Source organism: Hemibagrus wyckioides, linkage group LG20 (genome assembly GCF_019097595.1).
Source record: "Hemibagrus wyckioides isolate EC202008001 linkage group LG20, SWU_Hwy_1.0, whole genome shotgun sequence".
NCBI lineage: Eukaryota > Metazoa > Chordata > Actinopteri > Siluriformes > Bagridae > Hemibagrus > Hemibagrus wyckioides.
In genome coordinates this window covers 3130115-3156578 of record NC_080729.1, presented here as the reverse complement: position 1 = coordinate 3156578, position 26464 = coordinate 3130115, and the positions used below count along the sequence as shown (strand labels likewise).

Below are 26464 nucleotides of genomic sequence, written 5' to 3'. Positions count from 1 at the left end.
GGTCAGAATTAATTAAGACTTGAGTTATATTGGCTAAAATTCCTTCAGACTTGACAGGAGTGGTCAGATTATCTTTGGCAGCAGTTTTGGTAAAGATTTCCTCAGAAGAGTTCATCAAAACTCCTTTTAGGAGTTGATGATGGGTCAGAATTCCTTAGGAACAGGCAGAATTGGCCAGAAATCCTTAAAGTGCAAGCAGGATAGTAGAAACCTTCAGAGTAAGCAAGAGACCTCAGAATTCTGTTGGGAATATACAGGACTGGTCTGAATTCCTTGGAGAGTGGGCAGGATTCCATTAAGAGCAGGTGGGATTGTTAGACATTTCTTCAGGAAGAATTGGTCAGAATTTGTTTGGGAGTGGATAGAAGTAGGATTAAAAAAATGTGCACACCTCTAGGCCAGGCATTCTTGAACTTTTTGCACTCATGGATCTTCTGAATTACATTATAAAAAGTATAAAAAGAGAATGAAAATCTTAGAACAGATTTAGTTCTACACATATTTGTTTACATAATAATAATTATATATATATATATATATATATAGTGACTCATCACTATATTGTTGTATTGCAACGTTTTTTGGCAACAGAATTCTCTAGCTATTTAGTCACTTATTTTTCATTATTACAATTATTAAACCCTCTCTTCCAACTGGACCGGGATTTCACAGCATGAGCACATTCCCATTGTGCAACTGAGTAAAAAAACAAAAAGCCATGCCAGATCTCCACCTAAATAAGTTGAGACGCCTTAGCTGAAACTTTTCAACACATGCTCATCCCGGTTGCTTCTTCAGCAGGATATAAACCTTGCATGCACTCTGGCTAATCCACAGAGTGCATATATGCAAGGTGTTGACATACTGTAAAAACAGTGGTTGCGAAAGTACCTGTGCTGACATGTCGGTCTTGTCTTTGCAGCAATCGTATAGAAAAATGTGTCAGGGAATTAAAAAAAATAAATAAAAGTATCATGTCTGTATTTACTTAATGGAATGCGGAGAATGCCTTGCGTAAGATCGTGCTGAAATAAAAAAAAAAAAGAAGAAGAAAGAAAGAATCAAACCTGCAGGTTATACAATACTGACTAGACGATGAAACATGCTGAAATAAAAAAAAGCAAGCAAACAAATAAAAAACATCAGCCTGAGCATTCCTCTTCCTTCAAGGGCACATGCCATGTGTTCAGAGTGCCTGCTTTATACCCTAAAGGTCTATGAAGGAGAAGCTCTTGAAACAGCAGACATTCCAGAGGTTAACACACACACACACACACACAGGTTTTCAGTTGTTTGCATCTTTTTCTAACCTATTTCTCAGCTCATAGACAGTGTGACAGTTCAGAGTGAGAACACAGTGTTGTCCTCTCTCTGGACATGAGCTGACCCTAAAATCAATATTTACCTTGTCTGTAAAGTCCCATTTCAGTAACCTGATTATAATAAAAATATTATAATACTTTAGGGAATACTTTTCACACTCGTGGTAGCTTAACATGCTGCACAGTTACACAGTAAACAGGAATTTATTAAATAAATATAGAGGAAAAAATAAAAGTGAAAATATCAGTACAGAAAATAAATATAAGGAAATAATATAAGCCACAAATCTAGAATTAAACATGTGCAAACAATAGAAATAAATAAATAAATTAAAACACAATAAAAAATAAAAAATCATTAAAATATGTTTTCAAATTATTTAGTTAAATATAAGTAAAATGAAATTGACTACAAATACACATACGGAGGAAGAACAACTAATAAAATGTCAAATAAAAATGCTTTTTAAAGAATGAATGAAGACCGACTGCTTAATGTAAAGTGTTGTTGAGTTTAAGTACAATACTTAAAAGTTTGTTTCCTTTTTTTTTTTTTTTTTTACATTTTTGCACCATTAAACACTGTCAAGAAAGATAAATATTCATTATTTCCCTAAATTTTATTTACATTTCTTGAATTTCAATTTCAATTTGCATTCAAACCACTTTTTTTTCCTTTCACATGTGGCATTTTATACACTATCCATTTATATTTAGATTCATAAATTGAACTTCATTAATTTCACAAATCATTTATTTGCATATTTTTGAAATTTTGTGATTGATTTTCACATGTAATTTCTTTCACATGCTTTATTTATTTTCACAATTTATTTCTTTGTAGTTCAAATTTTTTCCACGATTTACTTACTTTCACATGTGATTTTATCCTTGTACACATGATTTGTTTATTTGGACACGATTTTTATCCTGATTCATTTTTCACATGATATTTTCAAATGATTCACTTATTTGAGGATGTTATTTTTTTTTTCAACTTGATTCGTTTCTATTCGCACGATTGTTACAGAAGTCATTTCCTTAAACATGATTTTTACACAATTACTTGACATGATTTTTATTTTATTTCGCTAAGAACGATTCTTACATATATTTTAACCTGATTTTAAAGCATCATTATGATTTTCACATATTATTGTTTCACAAAAAACACATGATAATTAATTTTCTAATATAATTATTTTCAGTCCACATATGCAGACAAAACTAATGACTAATTATGCACAATCACGCATGATAACCATGGGAAATATGTGTGAAATTACCTATATAATATTTAGAATTTAACTGCAAGTGTTTTCTATTTTAATGGCAAGCTGCTTAACGATTATGACTAATAACAATGATATATTAAATTCTGGAAAAAATAACCAGTTCTTATCAGCATGTTTTCTTTAAAAGCTCATTTTCTATGTAAGATCTATCATGAAGCTTGTATGATGTTTCCCTTGAGGTTATTGATTATTGCTGTATCGCTGTATATCCTCCTGCTACATGCGACCGTGACGTTTTGTCGCCCAAAAAAGCCGAGCACGCATCCCACCTGAGACAGCGTCTCCCCTGCCCTGACCGCACCTTAGCACGGACACTTACTCCCATCGTCGTTATCTCGAGGCTGCCGAGGGTTTCATGTCATGCCAACCTCGACAGTTTTCAAGCGACGAAAGGGAAGAAAGGTCGTAAAGAAAGGAAACTGGTTCTGAAGTCGGCCCTGCTGCACTGACCTGTGGCAGAACTCCACACAAGGTGGTCTATTGTTTTCAAGGATGAGAACAACGGCGTATCATGTCCACCGGCCTGGTCGGCTTTCTCACTTCCACAATGGGAGTGAGAGTGACTGGGAAATCTAACACTCGCCTCTTTGTTCTGGGGGAAAAATTAGAACGGCAACGTTCAGACTGCGTGGCTCCTGTGTTATCGCGACGAACCCTTCTCTTCCCTCTCTGCTGAGACATGAACTCCTTTATGGTGCGCTGTATACCGACTCGCACTCGGACGACTGGAATGTAATACCTGCCATGGGCACAGAAAGTGCATTCAGGACAAGAGAATGGACCCAGATAAGACACAGCCTGGCATCAAGACCTACACGACCCGGTCGGTCTGCGCACTGACCTGTAAATCTCATCAATGTACCGTTTTTGTCATGTGACACGTACGTGAAAAAGTGTTTCTGAGCTCCAGATGTTCTTCAGGAGAAGGTTTCTTGCACTAAAACTAACCGTTCATTACATATATTATTAATAGTGTCCCGTCAACACAAGTGCAGGTACAACATCCGAAGAAAATTACTGGATTTCTGTAGTGCTGAAATTTTAATTCACTTTTGTAATAAATAAACTTTTGTTCACTATATCAGAACCCGAGCCACATCATCAATCCATTTTCTATACCCACTTTATTCCTAATTAGGGTCATGGGCGTCTGCTGGAGTCTATCCCAGCAGACATTGGGTGAAAGGCAGGGGTACACCCTGGACAGTTCACCAGTCCATCACAGGGCCACACATATAGACAGACATCCACTCACACACACACACTCACTCCTATGGACAATTTAGAATTACCAATCAACTTAATGTACATGTTTTCGGACTGTGGGAGGAAACCGGAGTACCCGGAGTAAACCCACACAGGCACGGGGAGAACATGCAAACTCCACATAGAAAGGCCCCTGTCTGTTCGAACCCGGGATTCGAACCCAGGACCTTCTTTGCATATTTGCATAACCCTAATTAACTTTATTATCCTGAAGTGTTTTATTCCTCTTGTTCCACAGCATTTTGAGCATTCTGGCAAAATTGCTTATTTATTTAAGAGCATGATATATTTTAAATCATTATTTATAGTTACATATAATGTGAACATCATTTTTTCTCTCTTTGGAAGTTATTATAACAAATAAATTCACCATATCCACGTCTTTAAAACCCATTAATGTGAAACATCTGCTGAAACTTTAACAAAAAAAGAGAGATCAATCTAAACACTCAAATAAAAAAATAGCTCGGTCGATGAATTTAAACACTTCACATGTCGTTTTTTTTCTTTCTGACCTACATATGAGCCAAAAGGCCCAATATATGCAATCATGTATTGTGTAATGTAAATGGCTTCAATAATGGAAATATGATCATTCTGTCATATCTCCAGCCCCTGTACCGAAGGCAGGTATCGAAAAGGTCACAATTAATGCTGAGTCACTCTTTGAAAGTCTCTGTTATGAAATCCACACACTACTTTAACACTCAGTACCGGCGAAATTAAAACGCAGACACTTTTGATAGAACAGATAGAACAGATAGAACAGATTGTTACAGAGCCTTAATATAACTAGAGCATGAATCAACTGCCCTGAAGCAAACCAAAGAAGAAAAAAAAATACAAAATGGCTAAAGTTCATTAATGTGTCGCTGTCAGCCAGGGTCACCATGTGCAAACTGGAGCTGGACTGATAACGATGGCGCTGGTGCAAAGACGGTGTGCAAAGCCAGCTGAAACCGCACTCAAACTCAGGATTCTATTCAGCAAGCAGAAAGAGTGTATTGACCGTCTTGGTCAGCAGCCAACGTCGGTGTCAGAAGTTTACGGTAAAGCAAAGCGCGGGGCAGTGCTGTTTAAAAAAGCCTTCCGGGTGGCAAGATGATATCGTGTGTAATACTGCGTTTAATCTGTTTCCAGGTACTTTTATACACTTGGTATAAAAGTACTTTCTGTTTTGGAACTTTCTGCTTTAGTTTCTCATGAAATATGTTCTCATCTTCTAGCAAGACAAACAAAGAAACTTGCTTTTTTTATCATTTAAATCTAAAAGCATTTAAAGCATTGTACATTTCTATTACAAAGATCCCACAGAAAATCTGTCCCTGGTGCCTTGAGGAACATCCAAGAAAGACTTTGGAAAACTGTGGTGTCCTCTGTGGTGCTGTTCAATACCAACACTTTGTCCACAGTGTGAAGCATGTTGTTGGGAGCATCGTGGATTTAAGCTGCTTTCCTGTTTCAGGAACCAGAACTGCCTTCGATTAATGAGAGCAGGATGAGTTGATGTTTTACAGGAGAATGTCCCAAATTAAAGCTATTATCTACATCGATCAGACATAACATTGTGAGCAGTGACCGGTGAAGTGAATAAGACTGATGATCTCCTCATCATGGCACCTGTTAGTGGGTGGGATATATTAGGCAGCAAGTGAACATTTTGTCCTCAAAGTTGATGTTAGAAGCAGGAAAAATGGACAAGCGTAAGGATTTGAGGGAGTTTGATGAAGGGCCAAATTGTGATGGCTAGACCACTGGATCAGAGCATCTCCAAAACTGCAGCTCTTGTGGAGGTGTTCCCGGTCTGCAGTGGTCAGTATCTATCAAAAGTGGTCCAAGGAAGGAACAGTGGTGAACCGGTGACACCCAAGGCTCACTGATGCACGTGGGGAGAGAAGGCCGGCCTGTGTGAGCCGATCCAACAGACGAGCTACTGTTGCTGAAATTGCTGAAGAAGTTAATGCTGGTTCTGATAGAAAAGTGTACTTTTTCTGTGTATTCTGATAGAATACACAGTGCAGGACGGGTCAGTGCGGGTTGATGGCAAAAGCGGGACCAACACTATATTAGGCAGGTCGTCATAATGTTATGCCTGATCAGTTTATTATTAACTAAGGCAGAATGTGTTTGTCTATTATCATGATTCAGATGCAGAGAAGACCACATTGTAAGAGTAATGTTCTCCAGAAATGCATGACTCAAATGAATCTGAGTAAAATTCCAAAGAAAGTTGTGTAACATGTTAAATAATAGCAGTTCAGAGAAACGTACAGTATATGTAAAGTATTACCATAACACGTTAATGGCGGTCATTTGAATTCCAAATAAACGACTTTGGCTTGGGTTGGAGTGCCACATACACGGATATCTCATTACATAACATTTCAATAAGTTTAATAACTAACTAGACTCTGCCCTTGCCTCTGCTTGTCATCTTTCCTAATAAAAAAACAAGAGTTACAGCTTTAAGGTCACAGACGTCATAGAGTTACCGCTAAGTTACTGGACCATTTTGTAATTAGTTCAATTTTCAGAGCAAGAACTCACACAGAAAATAAAAGGCAATCTGATCATGCCTATGTTTTATCTTTATCCACCACTGTATTTTTAAAGCACCGTGCAAATCAGTGACATGTGAAAACATATCAGTCTTGTCTATGATTTGTAAACCACTAGTGGTTTTAAAAAAGCATAGCATGAACACTCTGACCACACTTTGGCTGGACATGAGAGCAGCAAACAGTGTTCTTGTGTATTTGTCTTGTGGTTTTTCTCTTTTCCAACCTAGGGAGTGCTAGCATTCCTTGTCATTTTAGTCGTATTAGTTTTCATTGAGAAATAGTGGATGGCAGGATGGTTAGTGTGCGTGTCTTTAGGATGAAGGAACAGGAAACCATGAGGTACAGAACAAATGAATGGTTCAAACAATATCATGTGAAACAAATTATCCAAACAAATCAATTATCATGTCAGAATACACAACGTTTACCTCATGGCACTGTAATTACAGTTTTTCATGGATAATTAGATATTCAATAAATTTAATTCTGTGCATAGTTACGTTCAAAGTCATGTAACATCTCTAAAAAAATGTTAGTTCCTGTTCTGACTTATGTTATAGCAGCTATAAACAAACAATTGTTCCTTCACCAGCCTCTTTGTATTCTTTCTCTTAAGGAGGAGTGGGGGATGTGGTCGCTTTAGCGCTTTAGTGGTTAAGGTTTTGGTCTACTGATCGGAAGGTTGTGAGTTCGAATCCCGTTTCAAACAAGCTGCCACTGCAATGCATCTGAGCCAGGGTTCGGATTGGGTTTGGGCCCCTCAGCAAGGCCCTCAATTGCTCAGTTGTATAAATGACATAAATGTCAGTTGTTCTGGATAAGGGCATCTGCCAAATGCTAGAAATGTAAATGAATGCATGTTTTAACCAATCAGTGACATCGCTGCTTGTCATGACTGACAATGGACACTCCTTCCAAAAATCCCTACTGAAAAACGAACCATATTATTACACACTTACACACATCTTTAGATCTGATTTTTGTGGACCACATGCAGTACAAGACCCTGTGAACGAGCTGGTACAATAAAACTGTATTTATAGCTACACTATTGTCAGAGCTTTTCTTATAGAAACTTAATAAAGACTTTCTGATCAGAATCAAGACATAAGAATTAACAAGCAGCAGCTACATACGAACCTCGTTTGCGGATTATTCTTGACCATATTTGCATTAATTCAGAGTTATAACGCACGAAAACGTGCATGCCTTTGTGTTTTCTAAGCATTTTTTTTGTTTTGGTTGGATTTTCTAGAACATCCCATTTGGTCTTTGTGTTTTCAAAGTATTTTTTCCTTTTTATTTTTGTTGGATTTTCTAGAACATCCCTGGCACCAAGCAATAAGTCATTATGGTTCCCAACAAAAGTAAGTCACAAAGTTGAGCCAATTTGTAAAAGTCAATTCTGGTAATTTTCTTAGGAAATGACTTATTAGTTTCACTGCCAAACCCTTAAGCATCAAAGCACCAAGCACACTAGAAGGATGCGTGCAAATCTCAGAGTTGTGGGTCAATCCCATGTTAGAAGTATGCTTTGACCAAAACCATGAGAAATGTACGTACGGTGTTTGTAATCTCCTGGAAAGTTGAGGTTTTGGAAATGAAGTTTAGTCATGACCACAGGAGGGACACATGGCTTTGGGAAGCCGTTCTCAAACCTTCATGCACGAGTTGGACTGTTGGGATAGCAGCCAGGTCTGAAGACACGCTATGATGTGTGCTTCATCCGTCCTGTTATTCTGAGCCCAGGAGGAAGAGATGTAAGAGAGGTAAGCTGCCAGTGTCTCGCTGACAGGCTCTTTGTGTCTATTTTTTTTACACTAAAATATTATCTGATTAAAGCTTTTCTCATAAGGTTTGGGTATCACTTTGTAACAGCATCCGAGAAAATTGGGATGGGTTTCTAGGGAGATTTCATTTGACGGAATTTCAGGAGTTAACTCGGGATGTGTTGAAATGTTTATGATCAGGTGTAAGCACTGCGTTAACAGTTGGCAAGGTACGGTTATGGCAAATTTACAGGATTAAGCAGATCCGCTTCTCTGTTTTTGTCGTTCCACACAATGGCCACCCAGGATCAAATCCCAGATAAGCTGAACACTGAGCTAGAGCTAAATACACAACCTCAGAAAATATGTTTACTAAAATAAATGTCAGTTTACTCCATAATATATGAGCATGCAATTTGAACTGAGCTCTCAAAATATCACAAATTCATGTGATTACAGCATGGGTTTCACTTGTAGAACATTAAACTTGAACGATTCATGTTAAAAGCCTGTGTCTGCTTAATCGTTTTGTATGACTTTGGCACATGTGCTGCTTCCATCTTGATTTTTGGCTTTCCTGTGTCTTGTGGTCTCGGGTCATTCGAAAATGCCCTATTTATAGACGGGAATTATCCAGTTAGAGGAAATGGTTTGGAGAGAGAGAAAAAAAACATTTATACAGATATTGATCACTTACCTCAAGTGTTTAAAGTTTGCTTCTTCAGTTGTCCATTAGAGCTTTAAGTCGCTAACACATATCTAATGAAAACTGCTGAAAACTTCACTCGGGCTTCCATCGAACAGGTCATTAAGTAAACTAAAATAGACTCGCCTTTGTGCTGACTCACTACCACAATATAACATCACCATGGCACAAATCTGTCTAACAGCAGGCATGCAGATGATTTTAACACACACTGCAGTTAGCATGGTGCCACTGACCACTACTAAGATTTCATTAGCTTAATTAGTTAGCCTTATTGCTTTAGAGCAGAAAAAAGGGAGCAGAATTATATCTCGGTCATCTGTTCATTACATTTTACTGCATTAAACATTACAGAGATTGTTCTCTTCTTTTGGCTTTTCCCTTCAGGGGTGGCCATGGCAAATCATCTCCCTCCACCTATCCCTATCTTCTGCATCCTCAACACTTGCACCCACTAGCTTCATATCCTCATTTATTCCATCCATATACCTCCTCTTTTGCCTTCCTCTTTGCCTCCTGCCTGGCAGCTCCATGTCCAACATTCTCCTACCAATATACTCACTCTCCCTCCTCTGGACATGTCCAAACCATCTTAATCTGTCCTCCCTAACTCTGTCCCCCAAACGTCCAACATGAGCCGTCCCTCTGATGTACTCGTTCCTAATCCTGTCCAACCTAAATCTAAAATTTCAGATTCATGTCTATTAGCTATAACCTTCAGAACACTAGATGATCTGTTGACGCTTTGTCGGCTTTTGAGCTAGCGTGCTTTTAGGCGAGCTGTCATTCTTTCTAGTTTTTAATACACTGAAATTAAATTTAGGGCATCATGCCATCTGTACAGCTTTATTATATTTAAATAACCTTTAAAACAGTAAATATGTTTTCATGTGATTTTCTCCATATCTGAAACTTTAGAGTAACAGTTGCTAACCTTTTGATTAGCTAGCTTAATAACTAGTTTGTGTGTATTTAACCAGAACTTTAGCTATTTTTCTTCTTGTTCAAGGGCTTTAACGAAATGGCTCATATTCTAAACAATTTACTAACAGTAAAACACACATATTTTACCTCAGGGAAAACACTCTGGTTGTTCAGTAATGTTTGCAATGTTTGCTAATAAATCACCAGACGATTTCCTCTGAGGTAAAATATAAGTTAATTTAAATGTATATTAACTCAAATCCTTTTTGCCTTGACTACATCATCAGAAATAAAACATTTTGCTTTCTACATTTCGTCCAATGAATATGTGTTTATTTGACTGTAGGACGTTTTACAGTAGCAGCTGCCAACCTCACTGACTAGCTAGCTAGCTTAACTGTTTTGTGTGTCTTTTGTTCTTTTTCTGTGTAACAAGACTTTTCGTAGCTGTCGAGAAAACATACACTACAACTGTTTTTGTCTTTTTTAAAGGCATTTTGTAAAGCATTAGGAGCAATTTACTAAAATTTGTTTAGCAAACAATCTTACAGTTTTTTCCTGAGGTAAAATAATGTATTAATGGAGCTATTATTAGCAAAATAATAAAAGAAATATGAACGTATTTCTTTCCTTAGTTCGATCCGAATACATCTTTAAGTGAATATTTATACTGAATATCTGTTCGATTTTTTTCTCAGATCTCCTCCATATCTCAGATTCCTACAGTTGGAAAGACTCATGGCTGTCTCGATAGCTTAATATCTGTAGCATTGGGAGCATTCATTTATTTTTCTAATTTAAGCAAATATTAATTTGTAGCCTTTAGCATGCCAACCTAAATGGGTGTACATAATCGATATAGTGCATTTCCTGCATTATAAAACATACAAGATGAACTAAAGGCACCTTCTATGATCTTTAATTATTAATAATCAGTTTTTTTGTCTGTTTTTTGAAGAATATATTCGAAATATAATGAATCAATGAATTCAGAGCACAAAAAGACTGAATGGCAGTGAATAAGGGAAAGAGTAAAGTGATTATGGTGAGTTGCACATGGTGTGTTGGCCTCACATGCATTTTTCCTCTGATCGTCCTGGAGATGCTGACTCACTCGCACAGCAATTGTGGGTGATTAAAGTGTAAATGCCATGTGTGCCACCTCCACATACTATGCACACACACACACACACACACACACACATGTGCCAGGCCAGGAAGCACGCACTCAATCATACATACAAGAGCGCATATCCTCTAGAAGAAGACCTATACAGCGTGCACGTCCTGCATTATTGCCTGGGTCTGTCACGTTCCTGTAAACGCGCTGCCATTTTTATAGGTCAGTTAAATCAAAAGTACGCTGATGTGCATCACACTTCTCTCTCCGTGGCAAATTACACCCAGCCATTAGCATGGAGCACGTGGTGTGTGGGAGCTCATTAATAATGGCTAAAGTGTTATTGCGAGTGTGTTTGTAGTTTAGACTTGCTCTGTTTAAGGATGTGTCAGATGAGTAATGAGAATAAAGCCCTGCAATTCCAAACACGAATCCCAAATAACACAGGATAGAGTCTGTAAGTGAACAATACCTTTAGAAATTAAACAAGCAGTTAATGCTTTATGGGCAAACAAGCTCTCCTTTAAAAGGCTAATGCGCCTAATGAACAGGTTCTTAATGTTCCAGGACATCTTGGTGTTTATTATATACTCGAGTATGTGCCAAGTTGAAGAGGTACAATTCATCCTTTGCTGTTTTTTTGACTGGTTTTATGGGGCTGTTACATGGGTATAAGCTCTAATGAGACGAGTCAGAAACTGATTTTGCTATATGATGAATTCTGAACCTTTCACAGTGCCTTAAAGGAGATATATACTTGTTGAAGAGGTTGACAATGAGTGCAGTCTTGCCATTGGCTGAGATGATGACACATCCGTCACGAGGCAGCAACATGCCTCTCCTCGTCCTCGCTGTCCCTATGGTGCTGCCCTAACCCCCACATACACACCCTCAAGTGCAACCCACTTAAAGCCCGGCCTCTCTCTCTCTCTCTCTCACTCACTTGTGGTCTCTCTCTCTTTCTCTCTCTCGTTCTCTCTGTCAGTTCTGCCCACTATGCTCCTAAGAGAGAGGAAAAATAATAACATCATTACAGATCTGCCCTTGGAAGGTTGCCCTCGGCTCCCCTCCACCTATTACCCCTCCCACACTTCCAGCTGGGTGTATTATGTGCTGATGCTTCTTGCTCATAGTCATACACGAGCGACTGCAGGGTTGGACCTACTGTCAGTAAACACCTTCACTGATTCGAGTCTATTACTCCACTTAAAAATGCCTGAGCGTGGGAGGCTTCGGCATTTCAGTCATCTCAGAATGACCGGAAGAAAAGGAAAGTCAGCTTGGATTGTTTTTAGACGCACTGTGGCATTTGACAATACTCTGCTGCTGTTTAGAAAACTCTTTATATTACAGATGCGTCTGATTGGTCAGGAAATGTTGCCTAGTTTTCTACAACAACTGCTCGGACCGTAGTTCCGGCTGAAACACGAATCACATGTTCATATGTTCTCACATGCATTTCTTAGCATTTCTAGTGTAATGGTCATCCAAGGTTTCTGTTTATTTCACATTTGAAGGAGAGAAGGAGTCTCCAGTGTCAGTGCTTTGTAACAATCTACAATAAAGCTGTAATTTTTTTCTACCAATTTTCTCCACATTTTCTATCATAAGAAAGCCCTCAGGATGTTGTTTGCGGTTTTTATCTAACAAGTGGCATATTTTTGAGAGAAAGTGCGCTTATAGTGTCTCTAGGTTTCTCACAAGCAGACTCTTGTTTTATCTCTGCAATTGTGTGCTTCACTGGTCCAGTGTTACCTTGACTAGCTCTTTTGACAGATATGCTAATAGTGATGGATTGCTCTGAGCCAATCTCCTAAGGCCTTTTGGTGCACATATTGTTGCCGGATCAATGCAAATAACTCCCACTTGCCCTGATTTGTTGACAGTTTAATAAGGAGACTTTGCGTGAAGGTATTCAGACTCATAGCTATGAGAAAGACCTCTAGAGGAACAGACCACAGAGTGGATTCACAGATAAAAAAAACGCCTAAGGTAAGACATTCTTTCAATTTTGGATGTGTCTATAGGTACACAATGTTCGGGATTTTCCTTAAATTTTCTTATCGTAGTTTCAGATAAAGAGCAAAAGCTAGCAGATTTTGTAGCAGAGGAACATCCGGTTAGTCGGGTTCATCCCGTGTGGATGGGAATAGCCAGATTTAAACTCTTTAATGAAAGGTTCACAGACTGGGCAAATTAAGCCTGAATGACTTTGACTTTGTGAAGCAATTCTGTTGGAACCACTGACAAAGCTGCTGTTTCAGAAAATTAAACACCTTTTGACCGCTCACTTTGGCCTCTCCTAAACTTTCCTGTTTTTTTTCTTCTTCTTTCAACGATGTCATTGAGCTGCCAGTGAACTACCCCTCACTGCAGCAGCACCACTTAGAACAAGAAGAGATTTGTTCTAGGGTTTGGCCATCCTTCCGTATGTTTGAGTATGTTTCCTGGTTTCTATAGTAAACGAAAGGTTGGCTTGAAAAATATTCACCAAAGAACTGCAAAACAGATTATGTGGTTGAGGTGATGAACATTTAAGCCGTTTTACCACGCAGACTTCCAGACACATGTTTTCCCTGAAAAAGACAAACTGCTCCAAATAACATTTTCGCGTAATATTTGGGGAAAGTCTTCGAGGACATCCTGTGTAGTATGTTTCATTGCAGCTAATTGTTTTTCCTGATGCTTTAAGTCAAAGTTCACTCGGTCGTGGACAGTCTGACACTGATTTCGAAAAGGAACAATGTGTTGATGGACACCAGCCACTTGGGATCGAAAATACCGATATATGTCAGATTTGGAAATGTTTTTTTGGTTGTTTAGTTTTTTCATTTGCCCTCACAGCTGCGTCCTGATTGGTTGGGAACTTAAATGCAATAAATGTCACTTTATGGTGCCTGAAAAAAGCCGCCACATTCCCTCTAATGTCCTTTCCTTTTAGACTGCGTGTAATAAATCATTGCGTTTGCTAATGGACACAAAAAATAGCCTGTGCGATCTTGGCGTAACTGAAAATTCTAAACGTAGAGTAGCGTGATATGACAATACAACGGGAAAAACTTTAATGCAGTAGCATAGAAAATCAATTCTTTGTGACGTTAAAGGGATGAAAGAAAGGAACAACAGGACTCAATAGCCGATTATCTCATACGGTGCAAGTACGTATCTGTCTGTCGGATATGGCGGTTGTAGTTTTTCAGTGGTTTCTAAAGGTTTATGTGAGGATTAAAAAGGAGGGAATAATAGAAAAGATTAAAAAAAGAAGGCTTAAATGGCCTGGAGCTGTTTTTCCTTCTGAAATCTTTGCTAATTAGGGACTATCACGCACTTCTGACATCTCTGCCGTGGCCTCTGGGTGGAGTGGTTTTGGCTCTTTCTGAATGATGATGTGATAGTAGCCACATCAGAGTAGCTGTTTCCCAACTAGAAGGACGCCATCCAGTACCCAGTATTCACAGAAATAAACAGATGAGCTTTGAATGGAACTTGGAGTTGAATTTAATACAGAAGCCCATGGAATATTGATATAGGATTATAATATGAGACAGTGGTAGCTCAAGTGGTAGCTCTAGTGGTTAAGGCTCTGGGTTGTTGATTAGAAGGCTGGGATTCCAGCCCCAGCACTGAGAAGCTGCCACTGTTGGGTAATTGAACAAGGCCCCTTAACCCTCTCTGCTCCAAGGGTGCTGTATCATAGCTGCCGCTGCGTTCTGACTCCAACTTCCTCAGCTTGGATATGCAAAGAAAAGAATTCCACTGTGCTGTAATGTGTGTGTGGTGATAATAACAAAGGCTGCTAACCCTGAAGAGGAATAATTGCTGCATCCTATAATTCACCTACAATACATACTTTAGAAGGTGTAGCTTCATGTTAGTGTGGAAGAGAACATTGTTGCCTACAAGATAAACATTGTGCTCTTTCTACACAACATCCAACCATTAATCCTACATGACAATAAAAATACTTATTTATTGCTTAACATCTACGCTTGCATCAATGTTGATACACTTGTCTGGAATGTTTCAGACCGAATTAGCAACAGTATTGCTTTAAAAATGGAAATAGTAGCCCATCCCAGTACCTTTGCAATCCTCATTTCAGCATATTACGATTTTGGGACACACTAATTCTAATCTCTGATACTACTTAAGACAGATAGTAGGTGAATTGGGATGCAGCAAATGAATAGTGCTTGGAAGCAGAGGCTAAAAATACAGAAAACTGTAAACAAATCAAACGGTAAAGTTTTTGCTATAGTGCACTCAAAAATGTCCCTCATAGAAACCAAGAAATGTTTTTGACCATTTTTATTGGCCAAAATTGGACATACTTCACATTAATACATTCTCTAGTTTATTATAATTCAGGAAAATTTGATGAAAAGATGAGAGCACCAGTCTAATAATGTGAGATACTGGGAAGGGAAGGGGGTGTGGCTTCCATGCGGTTAGTTTAAGTCCAAATAATGGAGTTTGCTCCTGGTTTTTTTGTGTGTGTTGATGATTGAATGTCTTTGTCATGTCTCACTCCACAGTGGTGGTTAATATGAAGCTCATATGAAAGTAGACACCTAGGTCTTTAAGAATTTGCAGTGTTTCAGAAGTATTTCAGTTTTTTCCTAGCCTACTAGCAGCAATATATTCATAGAAAAGTTCCAAAAAAACCCACTTTTTTCCACACAAATGTCTCTATCTTCAAAGTAAATGTTGATATCAAACCCATTCCTACTCTCTGAGATGCTCCGAGTGTTTGTTCATCTACAAAGCAGCTCAGATTTCATCTTCAACCTGTAAAATTCTGGGTTCTCCAACAGAGGGAAAAACACACGTCTCAAACACACTGAAAGCCAACAGACTCATTTTAGATCAGACTCATTCCTTTATACTGATTGAAAATGAGTCCAATTCCATTCAACACCAGTATAAAGGTAAAAAAAAGCTTGTGTGTGTATGTGTGTGTGGGGGGGGGATGGTTAAAATAATAATAGTCAGTAATTTAAAATACATATGCCGATGTGGCATTTTTACTTGGGGACCATCATTTTTGTGTGTTAACTCGTCCTACAGCGTACTTCCACATTAAAATGTAAAGAACCGACACAACATGTCAGAAGTTTGTCGAGTTTTTAACGTTTTAGATTTAAAATCTATACATCTGCCTTATATATTAGATAATCAAGCCGCCAGACTAGAAGAACTGTATAATACTGGGCTTCCATACAATAAGCTTCCTGCCTTCTCTCTTCACTTGTAATGAAGTTAAAAAGTAAAGGTTAATGGAAAAATATAGATGCACAGTTGAGTCAGAGTCGGTGTTAAATACACTCCTACATAGTTCACTGAGATCACAGAGTGGGCTCTAGAGGAGATCATTCATTACTTAGTGCTGCGAAATTAGCCGTCTGCTTTATACACTCCCTGCACAGTACACGTCTATAATAAGAATATATGGCGTGTGACATCAGAGCATTCGCGACCCGTAACCACGCATTGCCCATATGATCTCAACATCCTGCTGAAGATATTCCAGACCCGAAAACGAACGATAATACATTTTATTGTGTTGGAATGTATAGTTTAAGGACGATTTAGTGCTGTGTAAGCGGTGGCTTAGCGGTCTTGGTTGTCGTCGCGTTCGAAGACGCTGCTGTGACGCAGTGTCTAGCGTTTAGCCAGGTGAGCTGTGATTGTGATTCTCTGTGAGTCTCATGGCGTCTGAGAGGTTGTTGTTGGTTCATGACTCACTGGCTTAGTTTCATTTAAGTAACGCCTCAGAAAGAATTTCTGCTCTTAGTCCCTGCATTAAGGCACACATGCTCACCTGGCAAAGTTAGATGGCTAATCAGGAATTCTTTTGATCTTCTGGACTTGTTTATGGGCTGCTTTACAGCAGCAGATGACACACATTTAGTCTTCCTTGGAAAAAAGAAAACATCATTAGTGTTAGCTAACATGTTATCTTGGTCGTGTTTTTTTTTTTTAATTATATACCTTGAGGAATTTCCTCACAGGTATGAATCCTAACTATGATTATATTATGTCCTGCTACATTATTTCAGGAATAAAACATCAGGGCGTGACCTTATAGAGAAACAATCAGGGACCAGGAACAAAGTTAAATGTTACCAACCCACAGTATATAATAGCAAGTCCTGTTTAGTTTCATTCCACTTTTACCACAGTCGTTTTTTTTTTTATTTCATTTCTGAAAGGATAACATGGTACTTTTTGTCTGTTTTGCTTTTGTTTTTGTGGAATGTCCATCATCGTGGCTAATAATAGCAGCTAGATTTGTTTCCTCACTGGTTACGTTACCTTGTTATATTTTACAGTTTCTTTAGTTGGATATTATGTGATTATGTTAAATATGTCTTAAATAAATAAAGTTAAATAAAGTCTTGCTGTTACAAAAGAAGCCACAAATCCAAATCCCTCTGTCCTGGAACTTTTCTAATGTCCGAAAACCGGATTTCAGCCTGTTACAAAGTGCTGACACTGGAGACTCCTTCCAAAATGGTTCATAAATATCTCATAGAAAACCTCAGGATTTCAATGATTTATTTTAAAAGATTATTAACAGAAAGAAATTGTCCCAAAATGATCCGTATTATTTCTTACAGTTTACATTGTTTGATTTTTTTTTTTGTCTTTAGAGCAGATTTGTGGAAACTAGATCCAGCCTCTTGAATTTGGTTCATTTCCCAGCTTCCTGAGATTTCATGAGATTTTCTTATTTCCTATAAAATAATTGGTATCTGCAATTCCAAAACTTTCTCAAACACGGTCTCGGGCTATATTTTGCTATCAGGGTAGACCAAGCTGGACCACCAGGATGAGTGAATGAAAACTCCCTGAGGAAGAAATCTTGGGAGACATTTCAGAAACCACCATTTTAAGTGTTTTATATGATATCTGAACTTTTAACCCTCATATGCACAAGGAGTGACTTTCTGCAGATTACAATCTGGTAGGCGTGTCCTCAACATGACCTCAAAGACACGCCCGTCAAATAATTCTAGCGCCCAGCCCATAAAAGTGGTATAATTGATGGACTCGAATTGGTAAGGTTTCTTTGATATCCTGCCAAATCAGCTCAACTAGCTCACGTTAGGTGGGAATGAGGATAATGAGTGTTTGTGTAATCTTTTGTCTTTCAAAGGATTCAAGAAATTCTAGTTGTTTATCTAGTGAAGATGATTACAAGTTAAACCCTTTTGAGAAATCTTGTTCGATTAGTTTATCCCTGCTGAAAAATGCAGCTCGTCTGACCAGCTGCCAAAAACACAGGCCGAGCTGGTCAAGCTGGTAGACCAGCTGGTAAGTGAAAGAAAACAATTTCTGAATCTCAACGCTACAGTAGAGTAAGTTATTTTTAAGTGACAGTAAGGGACATTTATTGGACGATTTATTGATCGTCTTTATAGGTTTATTTGCGGAGGTGGGTAAGGTAAGGTCTCGCCCTAATCCGTCATTTCGGTAGGTTTCTACGGACTTCGAGTGAACGTGGATGCTTGGTCCTTTTAGAAATGACCCCAGGTAATATACGCTAAACATCTACTTTATTAGGAACACCTGTACACCTGCTGAAATGTGCAATTATCCAATCAGAATTTCAACACCTCAACTCAAGAGCTTCATTTCATCTTCATCAGAATATATTTTTCAAATATCTGATCTCATTTGCATGGCATGGTTGTTGAATATTTCAGAAACTCCTGGGAATTTCACGCACAGTAGTCTCTGGTGCCGTCAGACTGGTTCAATCTGACAGGAAACTCACCGCTCTTTACAACCGTGTTGAGCAGAAAAGCATCTCACAGCACATCAGGGAGAATAGGATACAAAAACTGATAGCAGGAATCAAAACTGGACAGATAAAGATATAAAGAAAGACTTTTTTCCAGTTTCAGTTTGCCCATCTAAACAGATTTGAAGATAAACCTCAGGGCTTCATTTAAAAGGAACTGGAAAAGCAGATTCCTTTTGAGGATGTGGTTCCTCGGTGAGCCAGAGTGTGTGTATGTGTGGTTCAGGGAACAGATGAATCACTAGAAACAGAGACTTGGTCCTCAAAAAGGCCACCAGGGCTTTGGAAAGATGTGGGCAGCAAATCTGAGGGGGAACATGTTCGTTAATTAAAATGTGTCTCAGGCGAATCATTACTATTTCTGTCTGTATTTACTGATTTACTGTGTTTTATTTATTTATTTATTTTTTTTTTCAGCGTTATGACCAATCTTCCCAGTGTGACGTGTGAAAAACGGTGGTGTTCTCCATCAACACCTTCATTACTTCGCCTGCGTGATGCGTCCGCCCACCTGCCAGGCCTCGGTGAGTGACTCTGATTGGTGAGGAACAGGCCATGTGTGGGCGCAGAGGTGTCATTCTCATATTAGTGGCTCTCACACTGTGTGTACCTACACCCCGTGGTCTATTCCATCACTCAGAGAGGATGATGATGATGATGATGATGATGATGATGATGGTGCCCACTTAGAGAGGTGAGGAATATTATACGCATAACATTAAAGCAGGGATAGAAGTGACTTGCAGTTTTTTTTTCCTGACATAGTCTGTATCTCACACACACACACACACACACACACTCTTAACACTGTTAACCCCTTACTGTCATTAAAAAAGGAAATGAAGAGCAGTATGTGAGAATTTCCTTTTCTTTTTTTTCATCTTCGATCCACGCTTCTCTTCACACGGTCAGAATATTAAACACGTTCTCATTGTTCCACTTCGACGTGATGAACGATTCATTACTGGACAGCACTTTAACAAAGAAACACACAACATGAATGTAGCGTTTATTTCATTTTAACCGGTGCTAGTCCTTGAAATTGGCAACTTTACACGGCATTGTGCCAGGGGTGGCAACAGCACACCATGTTCCTGATGAAGATTGTGCTGAAATTGCAGTGTGTCCTAAAAAATAATGTGTTTTTTTCCCGTTGTTTGGTTGCCACTTTCCAAATTCAGGTCCATATCCAAAATCTGAGGGTTTTGTTTTTATGGATGCGAGCCATCAGTGTAGGTATATATTTTTTTGCTTGACAGATTTATGGCTTGACTGAAATCCTTGAGGTGTGAAAATAATTCAGTGTAGTTATGAGGTTGTTGCAATTAGTTATATCTCATAATTATGTCTATTATTTTTTTTTAATTATGAAGACAAAACAAGCTTTATGTGCGACATGTACATTACAGCACAGTGAAAATTCCTAAGAATCTTACATATTAATATTAATAATATTGTATATTAATATACTGATATCAATTATTCTATTATCTTTGCTCCTTCCTAGAAATAAATACTTTAATGATTAATATTAGAATCTACATAATATGAATATATTCAGTTATAATTTTTAATCCTATACAGAATTGAAATTAGTGATAAAATAATATTCGTTTTAAAGTGCGATATTATAAATAATATTAATCTGCCTATATTAGAGATGTTTAACATGCTAAACTTTCTTCTTCTTTCTTTCTCCACATCGAAAAGGCTTTCCATCTCCTCTACTGACCACAACATACCTTTTCCCTAAAACTTGAAACAGGATGCTAAGTGACACTTTCATCCAATCATGTCATCCAACCCCCAGCCTCGGAGGCAGATCGCTCTTGCAGATGGTGCTGTCGACATCCAGGTTTATTTAAAGTAAACCTCCGAAAGACGTGCTCAGGTGGACCAGACACTGGCTCTCTGTACTGCACGCTTACCAAAACATACTGAATCCGGATAAAAACTTCTCCAGATGGTTCGACATTTCTGTGGTCATCCGGTTCCTAACGTACCTGTGTCAGGTATTCAGTGTTCCTCAGTGCTTGAGAAAGAGCAGACATTTTTAAGTTCACAAAGACAGATTTAGGAAGAAGTGAACTACACACAGGTTAGGATCGCCAGTGCAGCATCAGGTCAGAACCTCTAGATATCCTCTAGATAGAGATTTAGTCAGCAAAATATCCCTGGATCTGACAGAACACTATCTAGCAAGATTTAAGCTTTTTTGTTCACTGGAGAATATGGAAACCTTACATCTATATCTGCTTCCTTCTCAACCTGTTGCCAAAGTTAAAAGGACACAGTTGGTTCACTGGAACTAAAAGGTTGTTCCTGTCTCTGTGCTCAAGACATAGCTTGCCAAGGTTGGAGTAGAAGAACTCTGACCTCAACCCCAGTGAACACCTTTGAAGGGAATGTAGTTGGGTGAGAAAATGGTTTTTGAGAGAAAATGCCTGGTCTAGGGTTACCAATCTACCTGGAGCCAGGTCTGGGGAGTGGTGTCCACATCCAAATGCTTGGTAACCAACTGGTCCTGACTGGATTTAGCCCAAAGTGGCATTTCGTTGGTTAACCAGCTGCAAAATGAAGAGCTGAGCTGTATATAGACACACTCAGGTGGATATGTTATGAGAGAAATTCCTCATGCTTTTAGTGCATCAAGATGTTGCAGAAGTGTTTTCATATGCTGGTTCACGGTGAGAGATTGGTAGCATTAACTCACATTTACATTTATGGCATTTGGCAGATACCTTTATCCACAGTCACTTACATTTATACAACTGAGCAATTGAGGGTTAAGGGTCTTGCTCTGGGGCCCAACAGCAGCAGCTTGGTGGAGCTGGGATTCGAGCTCACATTATCCCCAGCTCTCAATACCTCACACCTCCAGGGTCCCTGTTATGCTTGAGTTACAGTCTGGGAAGAAATTCTCATTTCCTTTGTAGGTATTCATGGAGCCTTGTCGTGGACTTGAGTCCCATCCTGAGTGAATTCCCGTCTCGCTCTGACTGTTTCCGGGATTGGCTCGGGATCTGCCGTAATCCTGACTAAGATAAAGCAGTTACCGAAGATGAATGTAGATGTGAAGACAGATAGCAACGAGGCAGATTTAGTCACTTCCCCGCTTCCCATGAACTGAAGGATCACTCGGATCAGGGGAACTTCAGGAAGTAGACCAGAAAAGAGAGAACGTAAACACCTTCTCAGTGAACTTGTCATGAGAGCAGGTACGTCGAGATCACCTGTGGATTTTGATTTGTTGATTTCTTCATCGCTCCCAGAAACAATAATGAAAAGAAAAATGACTCATTTTAATGCTCTTCTCTATGTTCTGTGAAACTGCAGAAGTCATTTCATGTCCACCTGTTCTCCATAAATTTTTTCATTACCTCTGAATCAATCATCTATATATCCTAATCTGATACGAGCAGCAGCTGGGAGTGTCTGGTGTGGACTCTGGCTATGTTACAGAAAAAAAGCACCATTAGAACACACACTAATCATGTGCACATTCTTTCAAAGTACGCATCATTCGGTCAGTCCTGAAGCTTCTTTCCAACAGCAGAAATCTTCCTGAGTCTTTAACCGTCTTTTTAACACAACAACTGTTGCATTGTCCAGTGAGCTCCAAAAGTGTCCAGGTGCCGTGATTGATCACTAACATCAGCCAGTTTCGGGATGTATCCCACAATGCATCTGGGAGCTGTATTCACTCCATGAACATAGTTCTTTAATAATTCCCTGAAGCCCATCTGGAGCTGTTGGCAGGAGCGTTTCACTCTTCAAGATGTGGTAAATGTTGACCAAAAGTGTGATAGATGCAGAGCTTTTATAGACATGCTGCCTGTTCTTGATGCTGTTTATTGTTCAACACTTCATAATCAAGTTCATAACAATGTTCCTAACGAGGACTGCCAACTCAATCTGTGAGCAAAAATAATTTTAATAATTTATTTAATTTAATTTTCGAACGACCTGCCAAAATGTTGCTGTGGCGATTCCTGGATAAAAAATATTTTATTTTTTTTTACTTTTAGAGTTGTTTTTTTATTATTATTTATTTTCTTTTAATGTAAATATATTTTACCTAAATTACATTTTGATTTTTTTTAGTCTATTTCTACCCATTCCTTGGCATCTGAGTGTAAACATCTTGTTGTGTAAGGAGCCGGTTTAACAAAACACAGGAGTAAAAATATTCACTCTAAATTATTTTTTTAATTGTCTATTATTAATAAATTGTCACCAAAATACAGAAGAGCGCTTTGATGCTGTATAGACGAGTTCAATGACTCAGTAAAGATGTTAATAACAAGACTGAATCACATGTACATATGATGATGATGATGATGATGATGATGATGATGATGATGAAAACTCAAAGTGATGCTCTCTAACTGATGAGGATCAAAGTATGAGCTCGTTTGACCTTTTACTATTTCGGCAGTAACACTGTGTTTCCATAAGTAGGTTAGGACAAGTACGAAGGCAGGGCATTGCTGTTTGTTGGCTAGAATATTAAATTAGTTTAAGATAATTCTGATAATAACAGGGTTATTAAGCGTAATTAAGCAGTCTTACGATTTTTTTTCTTACAAATCTTCTATTTAATTATTTCTAATAATCTAAATTATTTTCCCTTTTATATAAAATAAAACATTATTACAAAACACGCAATGACGGTTGGATGGGTGGAGCTTCTGCAAAATCCTGTCAGTCTGTAGGCTATGAATAAATGCTGCTAATAAATAAAATCTTATGGTCATGTTATATATTATCTTATTTATTACATATTAGCTGAAATGCAAATTTATTTAGTTAATTTTTTTCCATCATCAGTGTTTTGGTGTTTAAATTAAATCCTTTAAATCCTCTTTTTGGCACAAAAATCATTTATACCACAGTGCTGCTGAATTCTCCAGTCTGATTGGTCAGATGCTGCTGATTATTTTTTGTTTATTTATTTTTAATTTTCTATTTTATTTATTTCATTTATTTATATCAAATTAGGGCACGGAAAATAGTTAACTTTGGTATGGTATCGGTAATTCCGCCTCAACTCGTTTTTTTTGACTCCGCCTTGATTATTTTCATATATCATCACACCCCACTTGTGTGTTATTCCTTACATAATGTTCCTTGTGTTTCAGATTTTTATAATGAAGACTATAGTTTCAGTTTAGGAAAGTCTATAGGTTTCAGAATGTATTCATTTCAGCATACGGAGGGTTTTCCCAGACCACTGCACAAATTTTCTTCCTCAATATATATATATATATATATATATATATATATATATATATATATATATATAATATACTAATAAATATATATTATCCAGTTTAATCTCGATTCACTCACTCTTTGTGCCCTTGGTCCCCCAGGCTGCGTCATATGTAGGAAACATACCGCACAGCATACAGCTGGAACCAATTTTATACTTTTTAATTATGAACCTGTAAACTGTGACTTGATGTATTTTCCTCCTGTCTAGCTTTTGTTGCTTAGCACCGCTTTAACGGCGTATCGGAAGCGTCTGATTGGGCTTCCACCACTAAAGACGGCCCTGTGGCCATGGGTTTGATGGCGTGTTTGTATTCTCCTTGATCTGGTGTGACTCCTGTTGCTCTCCTCCTCGTTGCAGTGAGTCAGAGAGGCATCAGAGGAAGCTCTTTGGGTTAAGGGGCTTTTTCATGTTGTGAAATGCTGACGTCCGACGGGCAACATGCTGGCTGTGACATCAAGGTGACCTCTAGGGAATGAATCCCTTGTTCTTCGGCGCTCGCTTCATCCTCATGTTCACTTCAGCAGGGTTGAATGAATGCTCGCGTTCGACAAATTACAGGGACGTACAGCAAGACACTTTCAACAAAACACTTAACACTTTCGTCCCTTGTTTTAGGACCGATGCTACCTTTATGGTCTTTTATAAAGTGTTTACTAGCCTCTGTAAATAAGGAATATTTTTAATATAAAAATATAAATATATTCCGACCCAGAATGCCAAATCTTTTTTTTTCTTGTGTGTGGTATATATGATTGTGTGGAAGAAAAAACAAAGGTCAATATAAGTATATTTTATATTGAAAAATGAATCAAGTGTAAAAATCACAGAAGAATAGAAATGAATCATGTATTCAGATTGGCATAAAGAAATATTGAATCGTGTGAAAATCATGATGAAAATGAATTTTATTTATTTATTTTATTTTTTTAAATCACTTAAACTCATATTTCAATACAAATGAATCGTGTAAAAATCACACATGGAAATAAATGAATCATTTTTGAATACGATTCATGAAATTCAATGAATTATTTGTAAAAAAAAAAAAAAAATCACATATGTAAATAAATGAATCATGTTTGAATATGACTCATAAAAATAAATGAATCATTTGTAAAGATCACACCTGAAAATAAATGAATCATGTTCAAGTATGACACATAAAAATCAATGAATCATGTTTGAATACGACACATGAAAATCAATGAATCATATGTAAAGATCACACATGAAAATTAGTGAATCATCTGTAAAGTTCACACCTGAAAATCAATGAATCATGCTTGAATACGACACATGAAAATCAATGAATCACTTGTAAATGTCAAGCATGGATATACATGAATCATGTTTGAATACGACTCATGAAAATCAATGAATCACTTGTACATATCGCACATGAAAATAAATGAATCATGTTCAAATACGACACATGAAAATCAATCACATAATCATTTGTCAAGATCAGATGATGAAATAAATAAATCATGTTTAAAAATCACATGCAAGTAATAAATCGTTGGTTCTCCACATGAGAAAATGAGGGAATCTCGTACCAGGGTCATATGTTAAAAATAAAAACACTTAAAACAAATGAAAAAATGTGAAACATAAACATGTGACTTGCCTAAAAAACCACAAGTGAGTTCTGTAAGGAATTTTTTAATGCTTTTTATTAACAATCCAAAGGAGAAGAAAAGCTTTAAAAGATCAGAGCTTGTGATTTTACCAGAGAGCGCAGACCGTGGATGCTGAGATGTCTCCTCAGATGGGAATCTTCATCAAAGTGATAATTAAAGAAGAGCTTGTTCCTGCTGCTGTAAACAGGTTCCCCTTTTAGCGTATCCGACTTCACCTGGAAACTGGAACGGATGCTAATTTTCTCAGGCCTTTCCTGTGGAGCACATGTGAAAACAGCCGAATCTGACCATCAGACATGTGGTTTCAGTCAGGCCAAAGTATGCGCATTGTCCCCCTTTTTTCTTTTCATTTTTTTTAAAAGCACTATCCTGAACGTTTTTGTTACTCAGGAAATGTCATTTCCATCCCAAATCCATCCACCATTCATCTTCCACAAGACAATAAAATTCTTTAGCTTGCATGATTCAATATCCCATATCGAGCGAAATACCTTCAGGTGTTTTGATTTTTTTCAAGCTTAAAGGTGCAGTCTGTGATTTTAGAGCCAGCGTAATGTGAACGCAGTGCCTGGACATATCATTTACCGTTAAACCGTACGCTAAAATTGCCCCTCTGAGCAGTCCGTAATCAGAAGGAAACATGTTTTTAAGCTTTAACTACTTTGTTTGTACAGTAATAATAGATGGCAGGTGTGAGCCAACAAGGCCCTTCATTAGAAAACCTGAGAATGTCTGCGTACACCAGCTGAGTTTCTGACTAAACTGATGTATTGCAC

At 38.0% G+C, this 26464-nt stretch overlaps 1 long non-coding RNA gene across 1 annotated transcript; it reads left to right on the top strand.

Annotated features, from left to right (window-relative positions):
* Positions 1–8136: 8136 nt before the first annotated feature.
* On the top strand, positions 8137–22754 carry LOC131371056 (uncharacterized). Its single transcript, XR_009207491.1, has 3 exons — positions 8137–8213; positions 19188–19464; positions 20481–22754. It is a non-coding gene; the product is annotated as an uncharacterized LOC131371056 (long non-coding RNA).
* The last annotated feature ends 3710 nt before the right edge of the window (positions 22755–26464 follow it).